The sequence below is a fragment of the Nicotiana tabacum genome, chromosome 17, assembly GCF_000715075.1.
Source record: "Nicotiana tabacum cultivar K326 chromosome 17, ASM71507v2, whole genome shotgun sequence".
NCBI lineage: Eukaryota > Viridiplantae > Streptophyta > Magnoliopsida > Solanales > Solanaceae > Nicotiana > Nicotiana tabacum.
In genome coordinates, this window is record NC_134096.1 from 46,282,780 (window position 1) to 46,301,149 (window position 18,370).

Genomic DNA, 18,370 nt, shown 5'->3' on the forward strand with positions numbered 1-18,370 from the left:
TTTTTCGACTTCGGGTACGATGGTTGGTGTGAAATCGGCCACGAAGTCTGCTACAATTTGACACTTGATGGTCGTCCGGGGTTGATATTCGATATCGTACCCACTGAGTTCGACGGCCCATTTTGTGACTCGGCCTAATAGTTCGGGCTTGTGTAAAATATTACGAAGTGGGTAAGTGGTTAATACGCATATGGGGTGACATTGAAAGTATGGTCTTAATTTTCTAGAGGCGCTTATCAGCGCCAGTGCCAATTTCTCTAAGTGTGGATATCTAATTTTTGCTTCCCCTAAGGTTCGACTTACATAATAAACGGAAAATTACGTACCTTGCTCTTCTCGAACTAGGACGCCGTTTACCGTGATTTCCGATACTGCCAAGTACAAGAAAGTTTCTCATCTGCCTTTGGAGTGTGCAGCAGTGGTGGGCTCGAAAGGTATCATTTAAATTCCTCTAATGCATGTTGGCATTCCGGGGTCCAGGTGAAATCGTTCTTCTTTCTGAGCAGAGAGAAAAATCTGTGAATTCGATCCAACGACCTTGAAATGAATCGGCCTAAGGCAACAATCCATCCGGTTAGCCTCTGCACGGCTTTTACGCTATCCACGACAGTGATGTCTTTGATGGCCTTAATTTTATCGGGATTGATCTCGATCCCTCGATATGATACCATGAAGCCAAGAAACTTATCCGATCCGACCCCGAAAGTACATTTCTCAAGGTTGAGCTTCATGTTATATTTCTTTAAAATCACGAATGTTTCCTGTAAATGAGCCAAATGGTCCTCTGCGCGCAGGGACTTAACTAGCATGTCATAAATATAAACTTCCATTGATTTACCTATTTTTTCCTCGAATATTTTATTTATTAGGCGTTGGTAAGTAACTCCTGCATTTTTTAGCCCGAAGGGCATTACATTATAATAATAAGTTCCATACTTGGTGATAAACGAAGTCTTTTCTCGGTCCTCCGGGTTCATTTGAATTTGATTGTACCCGGAATAGGCATCGAGAAAAGTAAGGATCTCGTGTTCGGCCGTGGAATCGATCATGCGATCGATGTTAGGCAGTGAAAAAGAATCTTTTGGGCATGCCTTATTTAAATCCTTGTAATCTACACACATTCTAAGTTTGTTCCCTTTTTTAGGGACTACAACCACATTGGCTAACCATTCGGGATATTTCACTTTCCGAATGGACCCTATTTTGAGAAGTTTAGTTACCTCGTTCTTTATGAATGTGTGTTTTACCTCGGACTGGGATCTTCTCTTTTGCTTCACCTGTTTGAACCTAGGGTCCAGGCTTAGCCGATGCGTATATATACATATATATATATATATACACACACACACATATATATATATATATATATACATATACATATATATATGTGTGTGTGTGTGTGTGTTTTATATTATATACCAAAATTATATAACTTTTCGGCCATCAAATGTAATTCTGGCGCTACACACTTTCTTCATCTTTAAGGAAAGAAGAAAGAAAAACAGGCTTTTGTGTGATAACGTATAGAATCATGTTTACCTATATTGTCTTTTATATGTTGCGTTATGTGCATTTTTAATTTTTCTGAAATCGTATTACTACAATCACTTTGTAATTTTTGCCGAAGTCTGACACTATACTATAACAAAGATTATACAATACTTCAAGTACAAGTTACAATATTTTTACATAAGTTCTATACTTTTTTATTTAAAAAAATAGTTCCGCACCACCAAATTTAAAATTGATTATAAAAAATAATTAAAAAATCAGTTGAAAAATAAGTCATGATGTACTTTCTCATTGTTTAAATTGAATAATATATAGTTGTACTCTTTAGTATTTTCAATTGTGTTAATATATTGCTTTTCTTTTTTATTAATCAAAATTTGAATAATAAAATATATTCATTTTATTTCCAAATAGATGATGCAAAAATGTTTTTTTTGTTCTTTGAAATAATAATCGTAATTTTGAATTATTGGAAAAATAATAATGAGTAAATGTGTATTTTATTCTAGTTTAAAGACATATTTGGATAATTCATTAAAAATAAATAAATATTTTGATCAAAGATTTTCTCTAGTTTCATTTGATATGATTGAGATACTCTAGGGAATAGTACCACTTTCTTTACTATAATTATTTGTTGAGATATTTTTAAAAATAGTTAATTTTACATTTATGTATTTTGAAATTTATATAATATTGAATTCTTTATTAAAAATTGAGGAAGTACCCAACTAACTTTGCTCATAGAGGGAGAAGTATAATCATACATAATGATACTTCTCATGCTGCCTAATATATAATAAAGAAAAGAAATTCCCCAATTAGTTGTCTTAATTTTTTGTTTAGATTATTCTTAAATCATATTTTATAAAGGGAATTATTTTTACTTGAAACTATATTTTATTCTTAAATATATATTTTTCCTAATTTTATAAAGTGTTCCAATTGAAATTACAATTTAATGAGAATTTGTATAAAATGATATCAATTGATATTAATATACGAATATTTTAATAAAAATCTACATAAATTATTGCCACTTTTTTTAAAATATTATTTACAAAAACTATTCAGTAAATAAAACGCCTAGCGGGGGATGTTAGCTGAGTGTCAGTCACATCTAGGGGGTAGTTTGAGACGTTACAAATATAGGTGTCCTTTATAACAATATTTACTATAAAAGTCAAAAAATATCGAAACAAAAAAAATGATGTAGCGAGTGTTGATTGTAGGTCTATACGGACTTTATGTGATTCAATGCTTTCATCATGAAAATCCGCAAGTAATTAAAACTAAGATCATCATAACCCTTTGTCTTCTTTAAAATATAAGATTTGTTTTCAAGATTGGTTTGTTTTGTTTCTTGCCTTGACATGCTTTTTTAAAGTAAAAACGCCCAAACAACAAAATAAATATCACAATATTATTAATCCCAAAATCACCAATTCCAAATACTCACATAAAAACTAAAAACTTTAAACTGTTTAATTAGTCCAAATAGCAATGTAGTACTTCTCAGTCAAAACGGCTATGCATTAAAGTGGTACAATTTGGACTTATGGAATAGTATATTGGTAAGGGAATAAGAGAATTCTTTATAGTTTCAAATTTGTACACCATACATGTAAGTACGAGTCAATGTCACGTGCATGACCATTTTTTTCTTTTTCGGCTGCTACTTCTATCTTATTCTATAGATATAGATTTATGAGCCCACCTTCAAGTCTTGTTGTTTACTAATCATCAACAAATGATTGCATAAAGAAATAAGTAGCCAATATTGGAAAATATATGCACCAAGAGTCCAAGATGGAGTATTGAAAAACTAAAGCCTACGTACGTAGTGAAGTGATATTAACAACTAATAACAACTCAGTATAGTTTCACTAGTGGGGTATGAGGAGGATAGTTTGTAGGTAGACTTTACCTCTACCTTAGGGTAGAGAGGCTGTTTCCGATAGACCCCCTGCTCTCTCCCTTCAAGAACTCCACATCTTCCTCTTGGGGTGACTCGAACTCACAACCTCTTTGTTGGAAGTGGAGGGTGCTCACCACTAGTAGGGTGTTGATATTATTGTAATAAATTCGCAAATAATTGTTAAAAGCTGGGCCTATATACTGCTGGAATATACTTTTTTTTTTGTGCACTTTTTATTAATTTATTCTTTGCTACACAAATTCTGATAAAAATGGCAGAAAAAATCAGTGATATTTATAGTTGTACTAATTGACCCCCCAGCTTTGCAGGGGAAGGTTTGAATGCAATGCGCAGCAGTTCATGTGGTTTATGATATTCTAGTATTCTATTTTATTTTACGAGACATTTTCACCTTATAGTCAATTACAGGCAGATTCAAGATTTTAATAGGATGATGTAATCTTTAAAATTCCTGAACATTTAACTTAAAAATTATTGGATTCAGTTTAGCCTGTAGCACTAGGTTACATTCATGCTTCAGTGAATTTGCATTCTACCCTAAATAGCATGACTCGTTGAGACTCTACTTGATAAAAATGTTTATTTCTTGTTAAGAGAAAAAAAGGTAGACGGACATGCATGTAAAACTCTTCAGGAACCATTTGTACATATACTTTAAGAATTATTTTTGAGTAAACGCTGATGATATTATAAAATAAAAGTGCATCATATTTAGCAGTTTAAGATTTTAAATGAGAAAGCCATATAATTCAGTATGTTATCAGAACAAACCAAAATTCTAGTTCAAGTTTTACTGTCACGTATTTGTATAGGGTGAAATATAATATTGACACGTGGTCATCTAAAGGGAGGACACATGGAACCCAAGACAAGGATGGCCGAAGACCGAACACAGTCATTCCGCTTGTCACCGGAAAGGATAACGTTCATAAAGGTGTGTTAAATGCTCTGCGCCCGGTAGCATTTAATAGAGAATATTCTACAACATTAAGAGCGACGGTCCGTTATAAAGAATTCGGCATTTATGTTCACCGTTACGTCTTCATCAATGACTCTCATAATTGACATTAAAGGAGGGGACGATCGTAGTTTCTCCTTCCCTATACATAGCTATAAATAGTGAGCTCAGTTATCATTGTAAATGACACGAATTTTCTGGCAAAACTTATACTATATTCTATACGTAGCTTAATACAATCTTACTTTCTTGCTTTTTGATCTTATCATTGTTGTGCCCCAAAATCTTATTCCCGGAACCGTCATCTCTGTTGTTTCGTCTATATTTCAAGGCTAAGTATTGTACATTTCTTCAATTATTATATTATTTTAGGATCAAATTAGTTCACTTGTCTAGAAACCACGTGTAAATTCAACTGTATCGTTTTACGAGTAAACAGTTTAGCGCCCACCGTGGGGCCTAGACAGTCGTGCAATTAAATTGATCCTTGCCTTTTTTACTAATGCGATTTGATTATTTTGTCTTAGAAAAAATTATAAAAATGGCACATAACATAGTTAACGACACGCACAACCCTGAAATTCGAGGGGATCGGCCTCATTTCGAGAATTCAATCAGTGACACTCGCAATGAGGAGAATGACGTCACACCGGTGCATGATAGGCAGTACCGTCGACAGGTTCGGGATACAACTCCCGATGATGCTGATGAGGAACATGTCGTGGATGCGATGAGCGAGAACAACAAGCAATCATTCTAAGCCATCTCACGCGGCAAGACCAGGTTATGATGGAACTGAAGCAGGCACTATCGGGGGCTTCAAATAATGCAAACAGACGAGATCCAATTGCTCACGGTGTTCCCGCAAACCAAACGACGCAGAGAGTCGACAACAACACTCCCGGGAGCGAAGTTGGTTCCGACGGGTCTGGGGGGAGCAGATCCGGTCTGAACAACGAGAACAACCCGTTCAAGAATGAAATTTACAGTTTATGAGGGAAGTATATGCCCGTATGGACAAAATGTCGGGTGCGCCACCAGTATTGAAAGGCCCGGACTAAAAGAAGTATACTCAATTGCCACACAAGCCGAGTGCGGCACCAGAACTAATCCCGAAGCGGTTCAAAATGCCTAAAATGCCAAAGTATGACGGGACTTCAGACCCACATGAGCATATTACCACCTACACAACGGCGGTAAAAAGAAACGATCTAGCTCCTCACGAAATTGAATCTGTGCTGCTAAAGAAATTTGGAGAAACTCTCACGAGGGGAGCCCTAACGTGGTATTCATTATTACCCGAGTATTCCATAGATTCCTTTGAGATACTCGCGGATTCTTTCATCAATGCTCATGCCCGGGCCAGAAAAGTACAATCCTAGAAGGCCGATATATTAAGGATCGCACAGGGAGAATTTGAATTATTATGAGAAATCGTTACCCGATTCTAGAAAGAAAGAATGTTGCTCCCGGCTATCCCGGATGAATGGACAACTGAAGCATTCACCAAAGGATTGAACCCGAGAAGCTCAGACGTTTCCTGGAAGCTAAAGGAGAGCCTGTTTGAGTTTCAAGCAACAACTTGGCCAGATATCCATAACCGGTACGAGTCAAAGATAAGGATTGAAGATGACCAGATCGGTTCCACATCATCGGCCAAAGGATGGGAGAAGAGCAGAGAAAAATCAAAGGATGAATACGATGCAGACAGACGGACTTCGAGGGACTAGTTTTTGCCCTGCGAGCGGACCAAAGGCCATGGCAGAAACTTCCGGGCAACAAACAAGCCCATCGCTGATAGAGGGACCGATCGTGGTCGAAACAATAGATCACTCCAGGATATGAAGACGTTGGGGTCTCGGGATCGTTCTTACCCCAATTTATCAGAATATAACTTCAATGTCAGTATCATAGAGTTGGTGTCATCCATGAGAAACATTAAAGATGCATGATTCCTGAGACCTGTGAGATCAGATTCCATCCAGAGAGATCCCAACTTATGGTGAGAGTACCATGAGACGAACGGTCACCGGACATGGGACTACCGACACCTCCGAGAGGAGGTGGCAACATTATTGAAGAATGGTCACCTCAAATAATTCTTGAGTGACCGAGCTAAGAATAATTATGGTCGTAATAGAGACAACGCGGAACTTCCGAAGGCAGGAGAAGAACCCCCACGCCAAATAATCAATATGATCTTCGGGGGAATGAGATTAATGAGGTCACCTTTTCGGCAGCGAAAAAGACAAAAGTATCAATAACTCATAGTAAAAGACTCCGGGAAGACGATGTCACTTTCACGGAGGAGGACGCAGTCGAATGGTTGTTACCACACAACGACGCACTGGTAATTTCTTTAAATGTGTTAGATTTTAAGATTAAACGTGTTCTAGTATATCCAGGAAGTTCGGTTAATATCATATAATGGATAGTATTGCAGCAAACTAAACTCACAAGAAGCATTATTCCGGCAACAAAGTTCCTCGCTGGATTCAACCTTGCAAGTGTGACGACCCGGAGAGAGATTTTGCTGCTCACAAACGCTAAATGAGTAATGAAAATAACTCTCTTTGACGTAGTAGATGGTGACATGGGATACAACATTATTCTGAGAAGGCCATTGTTACACGAGATGAAAGTTGTACCATCAACATATCACCAATTATTGATGTTTCCAAAGCCCAAAGGAATCAAGCTGATAAGAGGTGATCAACCGGCAGCAAGGGAGATGAATGCAATCTCAGTTTCCAGTAGAAAAGGGAAGGAATGCTTGGCATAGAAATTACAGGAACTTGCACCTATTCCCGAACTAGAAGGAGTTAGGCTGGAAACAGAGTTATCTGAACAATATCAAGTGCCAAGATATTTTCAAGTACCAAAAGAGATGGACGCAACGAAGTCTGCGGTGGAGGAACTGGAGAAAGTTGCATTGTTCAAGGAATTCCTTAAAAGAAAATTCCTTTTGGGGACAGGACTACACCCGAAGCTCAGGTCTGGTTTTAATGAATTCCTTAAATTTAATGCTGATTATTTTGCATGGTCGCACGAGGATATAACATGTATCCTGATGAAAATAGCCATGCACAAGCTGAGTTTGGATCCCAACATATCTTCGGTAAGGCAAAAGAAATGCCCTATTGCCGAGGCTAGGAATAAATTTGTCAATGAAGAGGTAACCCGCTTGCTTAAAATCGGTTCGGTCTGAGAGGTAAGATATTCGGACTGGCTAGCCAATGTAGTAGTAGTTCCTAAGAAAAACGATAAATTTTGCATGTGTGTAGACTATAAAGACCTTAATAAGGCGTGCCCGAAAGACTCGTTCCCACTACCAGATATCGATCAAATAATTGATGCCACAGCCGGACACGAGTAGATGAGTTTCCTCGATGCTTATTCCAGGTATAACCAAATCAAGATGAACCCAGAAGATCAGGAAATAACTTCGTTTATAATGAATTCTGGTACATATTGTTACAATGTAATGCCCTTCGGGTTGAAAAACGCCGGAGCCACTTATTAACGGCTCATAAACAAGATGTACGAAAACCAAATAGGAAAGACTATGTAAGTTTATATAGACTATATGCTCGTTAAGTCTTTGAATGCAGGTGACCATCTCAAGCATTTGCAAGAAACTTTTGACATCTTGAGGAAGCATAACATAAAACTTAATCCCGGTAAGTGCGCATTCGGGGTTAGTTCTGGTAAGTTTCTGGGATTTCTAGTCTCGCAAAGGGGAATTGAGGTAAACCCCGACAAAATCAATGCCATAGAGGATATCCCAGATCAATTGTAGAACGTAAAGGAAGTCCAAAGGCTCACAGGAAGATTATCAGCTTTGAGCAGGTTCATTTCCCGGTCATCGAAAAAATGTCATTGCTTCTTCACACTGCTAAAAAAAGAAGAATTTCGAATGGACACCGGAGTTCTAGCAGGCTTTGAGGGATCTGAAGAAGTACTTATCGAGCCCTCCATTTCTCTCAAAACCAAAAGAAGGTGAAACATTGATAGTCTACCTCGTGGTTTCAGAAGTTGTAGTAAGTGCGGTTTAGTCCGAGAGGACGATGGTACACAATTTCCCATTTATTACGTTAGCAAAATTTTAACGGGAGAAGAAACTCGCTACCCACATTTGAAAAAACTGGCCTTATTTCTTGTAGTCGCCGCTCGGAAGCTGAGGCCCTACTTACAATGTCACCCGATAGCTGTGGTGACTACTTTCCCGTTGCGGAACATCTTCTATAAACCCGAGCTATCGGGCATATTGGCCAAATGGGTCATCGAAATGAGTGAGTTCGACATAGAATATAAACCAAGGACTGCAATTAAGTCGTAAGCCTTGGTTTACTTCGTGGCCCATTTCAGTCTGGGACTACTGCCTATGGCAACCAAGGAGGCAGTAATGATGTCTTAATCAACATCGGGGGATCTAAAACTTATTTACGGATGAAGCTTCCAACGTAAAGGGGTATGGACTCGGTACAGTCTTAATCACGCCTTCGGGGGAAACCCTAAAGCAAGCCATCAGAACGATCCCTTTAACTAACAATGAAGTAGAGTATGAAGCTTTGATTGCAGGGCTCGAATTGGCCCGGGGACTTGATTCCAAGGTTATCGAAATTAAATGTGACTCACAGCTGGTAGTAAATCAGGTCTATGGGATATTTGATACCAAAGAAGAACGTATGCAACAATACGTGGTAAAGGTCCAGGCTCTTTGGGAGCGATTCCGGGAGTAGTCAATTACTCACATCCCGAGGGAGGATAACGCAGAAGCGAATGCATTAGCAAACTTAGGATCATCGACAGAAATACAGGGATCGGAATCCGGAACGGTAGTACAACTGATGAGATCAGTCCTGGATACGGATGGGTACTATGAGATAAATTCGAATAGTCTGGTGTGTGATTGAAGAAATAGAATAATCAACTATCTCGAGCACGGGAAGTTTCCCGAAGACCCCAAAGCATCACGGGCGTTATGCGCGAAAGCTGCACGTTATAGCTTCAAGAGAGGCCAATTGTATAGAAAATCCTTCCAAGGCCCGTTGGCCCGATGATTAGGAGCGTCAGAAGCTAATTATGTCATGAGAGAAGTCCACGGAGGGATATGTGGCAATCACTCGGGCGTAAATTCTTTTGTGCTGAAGTTGGTACGATCGGGATATTACTGGCCTCGCATGGAACAAGACGTCAAAGACTTCATACAAAAATGTGATAAGTGTCAACGCTACGCACCACTAGTATATTAATCGATAGAACCCTTACATTCGGTTTTGTCCCCATGGCCGTTCATGAAATGGGGGATGGACATCGTCGAACCGCTACCACCGGCTCCCGAAAAGGTAAGGTTTCTTTTAATTTTGACTGACTATATTTCTAAATGGGTGGAGGTAGGTCCTTATCAGAAGATTGGAGAACGCGAAGTGGTCAATTTCCTGTGGGAGAATATAATTTGCAGGTTCGGAATAGCAAAAGATATAGCATGCGACAATGGGCCATAATTTATCGGTACAAAAGTTACAAAATTCCTCGAAGATTTGAAGATAAAGAGGATCATATTTTCTCCTTGTCATCCAAGCGCAAACGGTCAAGTGGAGTCAACAAACAAAGTGATTATTAAGAACCTCAAGAAAAGGTTGGAAGTAGCAAAGGGAAAATGGCCCGAAGAATTGCCCAGAGTTCTGTGGGCCTACCGAACAACGACCAAATCAAGTACCTGAGAAACTCTTTTTTCCCTTGTGTATGATGCTGAAGCCCTAATCCCCGGTGGAAGTAGGTGAACCCACTTTGAGATATTTTCAGGCAGATGAAGAATCGAACAATGAAGTGATGTTAATCAACTTGGAACTGCTCGAAGAACGCAGGGACTTAGCGGATGTAAGAATGGTAGCTCAAAAGCAGAGAATGGAGCGATATTATAATCGAAGAGCCAACTTCCGTTATTTCAAAGTAGGAGACTTGGTTATGAGGAAAGTAACCCAAAATACCCATGAGCTCAACGCTGGGAAGCTAGGTCCAACGTGGGAAGGTCCCTACCAGATTTCAGCTATCACTGGGAAAGGTTCATACGAGTTGGAGAACCAGAATGGAGATAAGTTGCCTAGCAACTGGAACATGGCACACCTCAAAAGATATTATTGCTGATGACCGTTAATCAAGAAGAAAGTATGTGTTGTACTCTTTTTCCCTTCGTTCAGTTTTTGTCCCAGTTGGGTTTTTCTGGCAAGGTTTTTAACGAGGAAGCAGCAGAAATCATACTCCGAAGACAACAACAATAAGATCTTTGATAGCAAGGCAAGCAAGCAAGCTTACACTCGGGGACTATTCTATAATATTTGGTTCGATAGCAAATTCCCACTGAGAAGTTAAGTTAGCTACCGAACAAAGTTTACCCAACCATTCACGAGCACAAACCACTAGAGGGTTGTTAGATATTCCTTCACTCGATAGCATAAATTCTTGAGGGGAAGTAAGGTTATGTTACCAAGTTGAGGATTATCTAGCAATTCATTAGTGGGATCTTCGAAGATACAAGACTTCCAGTGTTCATTTCGCACTCTTCGCATTCGAACATTGAAGGGAATGATATAAGGATACGGCAACAACGACTGCCATGTCAACCTGGGATTGAAAATTCGGAAACTAAACGCATCATCGGGACCGGGAATTGTGCAGCCAACCCCATAGAAACAAGTTGTACAAGATAGCCACAAGTAATGGCAATTTCTTTTCAGCATAGCAAATGCTTATGTATTTTTTGAAAATAGAAGGAATAAAATGAAATCCTTTTGTTTTTATCTTGTTTCTTCTCTAAAAGATGAATAAACTTTGTCATTTGAAAGTTAAACAGGTACTTCAAATGTTAGTGCCGTAATGAACAGGAGACGTCCTCTTCAAGAGCACCATAAACATAAGAGGGCCCTCTGTTATAAAAACTCTCACGTTAAAGGGTTGGTTCCGGAAGAATTTATGCCCGAAATCAAAAATGCCTTCGGGGAAAAATACACCCAAATCCACATATAAAAAGGACACAAAAAGTAAACTTGCGCAAATACTTATAGAAACCCTCACGTAAAAGGGATAATGCCCAAAACCAAACTAGTTCGAGGGAAATACATTCGAGACTACACATAGTAAAGCGCAAACAAGAAAACATGCGCAGAATTTTTGAGCAAATGCAAAGATTAAAAATTTGCATGGATATTCAAACGAAAGTAAGACTCAAACGATACTTGAGCAAAAGTATGTCTTTATTTACAAAAACGTTCCAAAACAGTAAAAATTCAAAATGGGAAAAATAAAAGAAAAGCTAAACTGCAACTCCTCTGGAACCAGGAGGAAGAGAAGTATCCGCATTCCCGGGAGAAGTAGGTGGTTCCACCGATGGCTAGACGTTTTCCCCAGTTTGGTCTTCAGCATCTTCACCTTCAGATCACTCTTCGGTTTTCGAAAACACTGAACCGGAACCAGAAGAACAAGGAGCATCAAACTGCGCCGGGAGTCCATTTTTAGCAGCTAACTCAAGCTCTCGGGCCTTAGCAATTTCGGCATCAAAGTCGATGATACCAGCTTTGGTCTCCTCCAAGGTTTTTCTCCTCATACTGGACATGACGTAAGTTTTTCAATAACGAGGGAAGTCGCTCGGCGCTTAAGTTCATCTTTGAGTCGGGTAACTTCGGCAGAAAGGCTTTCCCGGACGGACCTAGCATATTTGAAGCTGGCGTCAAGGTCGCAGACAGTTGAACTAAAGAGCCTATTATGCTCGATAGTTTTCTTGTACTTCTCTTCTACCTGGTCTTGTGTCGCCCCCACAATAGCAAGCTCTTCGAGTTTGGAATTCAGGGCTGCTTCTAAGTTAGTCACTTTTTCGGCAGTAGCGGCCTCGCGCTCGGTTGCAGGAAGAACGACGTCCTGGACTTCAGCCCATTTGGCCTTAACTTCATCAAATCAAACACTCAGTGGGCCAATTTCTTAGCTAAGGGTTACCACTTCTTGCTCACTTTGCTGCAAGCGAGCCTCCAAAACAACGGCCTCAGTAGCTTTGGTTTCCAGTTCCTAGAGGCGGAGAATAGTTTGGTCTCGTTCCACCAAAAGTTGATTCTGTTCAGAAGTAAGTTCTTCCTTTTCACGAATCAACCTTTGAAGGCCCTCAGAAGCAAGAAAGTTGGCCTACAAGACAAGAAGAAGTAAAACTTAGAATACATTCATACAAAAGTAGAAGAAGTAAAGAAGGAAGAGAAGGATGCACCGCTGCGGCGTTGTGCATGGCATTGTTCAAGAAGCACTCTCCCGAGAGTGTCTGAATATTTTCCCAGCCTTTTTCTGAAGCCAAAGGCGTCAGATAATTAGCAAGCTCCAACGCCCGGGATAGCAAGTTGCATCCGGTAGAGACCAAAAGAGTAATGTTCCTCCTCCTTTTTGGATCTTCAGAAGGGGCAGCATAATTTTGCCCCAGATTCCCATGAACTGGGGACTGTGGAAGAGGAACACCTCCTTCATGGTCAGATGCGGCCGATGAAGGTGATATAGTAACTGTTGATGGAAGAGTACATGAAGATGGAAGTGATATAGCAGTTGTTGGTGTTGGTGAAGGTGGAGATAAAGCTGATGGAGTTGAAGAATGAGAAGCATATGCATCACATGCAGTGCTGGCTGTTGGATGCTCGCCAACCAAAGATGGAAAGGACCCGGTACTCAGCCCCGCACCACTGGTTACAACAATTGAGGCCCGAAAATGGGAGTTGGCATTTTCTACAAAATCAGATTTTCTCCAAAGTGTCGAGACATCGTCTTCCATTAGTGTAACTATCTCAACAGGTCGAGCATCCTGTTGAGATGATGAGGGTCGTCACCTTCTATGTAAAGAAGCTCCCTCATCAACAGCTTCTTCATCATAATAAATCATCACGGTGTCTATGACCGGCCTAGAAGGAGGACCAATCGTCATCGCCACAGGAGATGACTCGGGGGCATCAGTCTTTGCCCTCTTATTCTTTTCCCCGACCGCGGAGGAACGTCTTCTCTTTGGTTGCTTATCCTCTGACCGGGGACTCTGTAAAGAAGTGTTTGCACTCGAAACAAGTCCGGATATACCTATTCGAGTAAGTGCTTCCTGAAGCAGCCTCGTTGCATCAGCAGGATCAGCCAAAACGTCCTCCTCGGGGACAACAACAGAGCCCGCAGGTAAACCTAATTCCGTGAACAAGTCAGAAGAGTTCAACTAAGTTTTCCATATATAAAAAAAATGGAAGCAAGGTAAATTAAAATTACCATAATTTTTTTTGCCTTCCAGCCGTATTTAAGGGCCAGTTCTTTCCACAAACGAGTTTCGGGCATCGTGACGTCCAAGATCTTCTGAACCCACCGGACCAAACCTTCCACCACTGGTGCGATCCATCAAGTTGCTAAAACATGTGAAGGGTGAAGAGTTGATACAACAATAAAAGAATATCTAGTAGAAAGAAATACTAAACAAAGAGCTTACAAATGTGGTTCTAAGCAACCGGAAAAGATAAAGCTATTGTCGGAATGATGTCGTTGGTGGCGACTACAACGAACCATTCTATCCACCCACGGTCGTTGTCATCATCCATGCTAGACAGCAAAGCATGTTGGCCATGCTTGCAAAGATTTATCATTCCCCTGCGGAAAATTTTAGAGGAATAGAGGTTCATCATATGAGCTAAGGTTAGCTCCTCTCCAGTTTTCTGGCACAAGCGTCGAAGACAGGCGACCGTCCTCCACACTGAAGGACTTACCTGTGCTAAACACACTTGGTAGCGAAGGCAAAACTCCGCAATCACAAAATCAAGTTCTCCACTAAAAGAAAATACACCCAAAGTAAAGGGACATGTGTAAAAGTATGTAAAATATTCCTTCAGAAGGATCACTCGCTCCAATAAATCAGGAGCAATGATATCCAACTCATGGCAGCGACAGTCTTCCCACACAACAGGAATATTGGAAGGACGAATGGAAGAAGGGTACTTACTAATAACTTATGTACGAGGGTTAGTAGTAGGAAATTTATCTTCAAGGTATTTTGTGGTACTGAATTTTCTTGGGATGATGGAACCCACCGATGGAGGAGCAAAGTCATCGACTTTGTTCTTGTTCTTTGAAGAACCGGCACGCTTGGAGGAAGAAGCCATTGAAAAAGAAGAAGAAGAAGAACAAGGTTTTGTGTTTGAAGAGAATTAGAGAAAGGATGTAAAACAAATATACAAATCAGAAGCTCAAAAAATTGTGAAATGGAAAGGAAAAGAATGTTGCGTATAAGTAAAATTTTGGCGGCTAAATTCATGGCCATAATTACCTCGATAATCGGTAAAAGTTGTGCTGAATCATGGAATGATGCGTGTTCGAGGCATTAAATGCGGAGAGACGTGCGTCTAATCAACTGTCAGGGACCTTCAGAGGGAGTTATAGTAATTCCCGCCAAAAAGGTATTTCTACCAACTTTTCGGTAACATAAAGTTATGTCACCAAAAAGCAGGGGGACTATCTGTATAGGGTGAAATATGATATGACACGTGGTCGTCTAAAGGGAGGACACGTGGAACCCAAGACAGGAATGACCGAAGATCGAACGCAGTCATTCACCGTTACGTTTTCATCAATGACTCTCATAATTGGCATTAAAGGAGGGCACGATCCTAGGACCTCCTTCCCCTAGACATAGCTATAAATAGTGAGCTTAGTTATCATTGTAAAAGATACGAATTCTTTTACAAAACTTATACTATATTATATACGAAGCTTAATACAATCTTACCTTCTTGCTTTTTGATCTCATCATTGCTGTGCCCGGAAATCTTATTCCCGGAACCGTCATCTCTGCTGTTTCGTCTATATTTCAAGGCTAAGTATTGTACATTTCTTCAATTATTGTATTATTTCATGATCAAATTAGTTCACTTGTCTAGAAACCACGTATAAATTTAACTGTACCATTTTACGGGTAAACAATATTCGGTATCTAAAACAATTTCTCCTTTTGTTGAGTTTAACCGTTTAGCCGGTATCTGAAGTCAGCTAACTCACCTAATCTAGATTCGCACCGAATAAATCCTTTAAGGGAATCGTAAAGTGCTCCCTACATAAAAAGTTCTTAATGTAAAGAATTTTCATGTTATTAATTTGGTCGGCAAATCCTACTTTGAACGTCCTAATTATTATTTATGAAGAAATGTTCGGACCCTCTTATACTTGGCAACTTTTATTTAGTTCCCATTTAAATTTTATGTGGTTTTTAATACCCCTGAACTTGGAAATTTAATAGTCTTGACCCTCATAGATGATGATTCAGCAATTAGCGTGAATACACTCTCTTTTAGGCACGTGAGAGAAAAGAAAAACCAAAAAATTAGCTTCCAAATGGGGATTTTTTCAAATATTAATTGCCACATAATCAAATATAACGATTTATTTGATCCAATTGTATTTCTCGTTATTTTTTCTTAATATACATTGCATATTTTTTTCCAATTGTATTTCTTTAAATACAATGAATATATATTTCAATTATGTATTTCTTATCTTTTTCTTCGGTCCAAATCTATAAAAGTTAGTTGAAACTCCATTTATTTAGCCAAATAAAAAGAAGATTTAGCCAAAGTAATGAAGTTCAAATGGTATATTTTCTACAAAAAGAAAAACGTATTGTGTATTTTTATTTTTATTATCATGCAATGACTATTAATTTAAACTATTAATTTTTCTTTTTCGAGTCAAATTCGCAAATATTTTGTCGGAATTTTACTATTCTTAGCTAAAAATTTTATTTAGCCAATATATGGAGTTCCAACAACTTATTTTTAATTTTATTTTTGTAGATGCAATGATAATATGTTCTAACTATGCATTCCTTCTTTTCCTTAACAAATATGTAAAAGTAACTTAATAAAAATATCATTATCTTTAGCCAAATAAAAAATTATAATCAAAATAACTTGTTTTAAGTTTTTTTAAAATATATTTTGGCACGAAACAAATGATTTAAATAGTTTGTGGACTTAAAAAGATAAAAATATATATTTTATTATCAAAAATGTCACATGAACAAATAAAATTCATATGGTAGCGCGTGTGTCACACTCTCATAGATTGTTAGCGTCCCGGGAAAGGATTGGGGGTCGACTCGAGGCTATGAAATTGCCAAAGTTTAAGAAAATATTAAAAAGTACATAAAATTTAAGAGGCAACTAAACAAAAATAATAAAGTTACCCGTAAAGATGAGTCCCAATTATTCTGCCTGTTATTTATATATGGGCAGCCGGGGCAGGCAGTCCCCAGTGTTACGGTGCTTGCTGCTTGCTCGTCCAATTAGCCCCCCTCGGGTATTACTTGCATCTCTCAGATTCCAATTAAATAAAGGAAGAAAATCATAGAGCTACCTACCTACTTTATACTCTCTATTTTAATTTATATAAATCTATTTGATTGAGTACATAACTTAAAAAACATTAAAAACTTTTTAAAGATGTGATTCTGAACAACCCATAACACTTGTGTGGATATAACTTTTTTGAAACTCGTGCTCTTAAACAGAGACGGATCCAGGATTTAAAGTTTATGGGTTCCTATTGTAATCTTAGATTAATATACAACAATGACTGGGTTCACCGTTATATATTTATAGATATTTAATATTTTTTAATAAAAATACAGGGTATCCGCAAAAGTTACTGGGTTCCCGAGAACCCAGTAACTATACTCTACGTCCGCCAATGCTCTTAAACATGTTATAGTATTTATGTGGTTCTAAAGGCCGCTCATTAAGGGTATAATAGAAAGTTTAAGTTAAATTATTTTAAATTTAGAAAAAGGTTAATTCTTTTGAAACAGACTAAAAAGAAAATATGTTCGCATAAATTAAAACATATGGAATAACTTAAGTTACAAAAGTTCTGCTTTTTCAATTCAAGATTATTGCTAGATAGATTAGCAAAATCGTGATCAAAAGTTGAAAATTAAGAAAATTATTCATTAAATTCTAAGGGGTGCAGTGCAGGAGTTGTTACAATTGTTTCAGCAATGTGTTACTTATTTCTTTGATAACAGAGTTGGTTATCTAAGCATAAAATTAGAGTAAATAAAGTAACTCAATATATACATTTTATTATATCAAAACGGTTCAGGAAACAATGGCGATGAACTATTGATGACAAGTGCTTTAGCTAATAGCATATAGTTAATTGGTCCTAAATAATGCAGAACCAAAATAAATGTTTTTTGTCGTTTGCAATTCAACTTGTAAGTTCTAATGAACTGGTCTATTTTACGACTCTACGATGTAAAAAGAAAAGACTAAAAAAGAAGAAACTTGAAACAAGAAGAAAAGTTTGTACAAGGAAAAAATAGGTTCCTATGTTCCCACTGTTGATCCCTTCGTAGCCTTAATTTTATTTTTATTTCGCTCTTTTTTAAGCATAGATTTTTTTTTTTTCGTTTCTTTCGATATTCGATCACCTTTTGGGTACTAACGAATTCAAATTTACTTCAAGTAAGATTTATTAAAGGAGAAATTAAGTTTTTCATTTTTAGGATTAGAACAAAGACTTCTGATTAAACGTATAGAGATCATATCCATCAATTCAAAGTTTTGATCTATCATGGGACATATACTTAAACTTTTTTTCCAATACAACCCCAATAAAAATGAGAAAACTGCATTTAAATAATTTTTCACTATTTTTTTCCCTTTAATACTTAATACATAGTTTATATTGGGATATATAAATTGACTATCAAACACCAGATTGCAGATCAACGTGATAAAATCAAAAGTCAAGTCTGTTCAACTTTCACAAATTAAAAATATAGGTGGGAATATAATAATGTTAATAAAAGAAAAACAAGGACAGGTACATTGGATTTTAGTTTAATAATAATTCAACTTTTCTCAAAGTAAGGTGCCAAGATACCTCCTCTGTTCTTTTTCAATTGCTGTCCT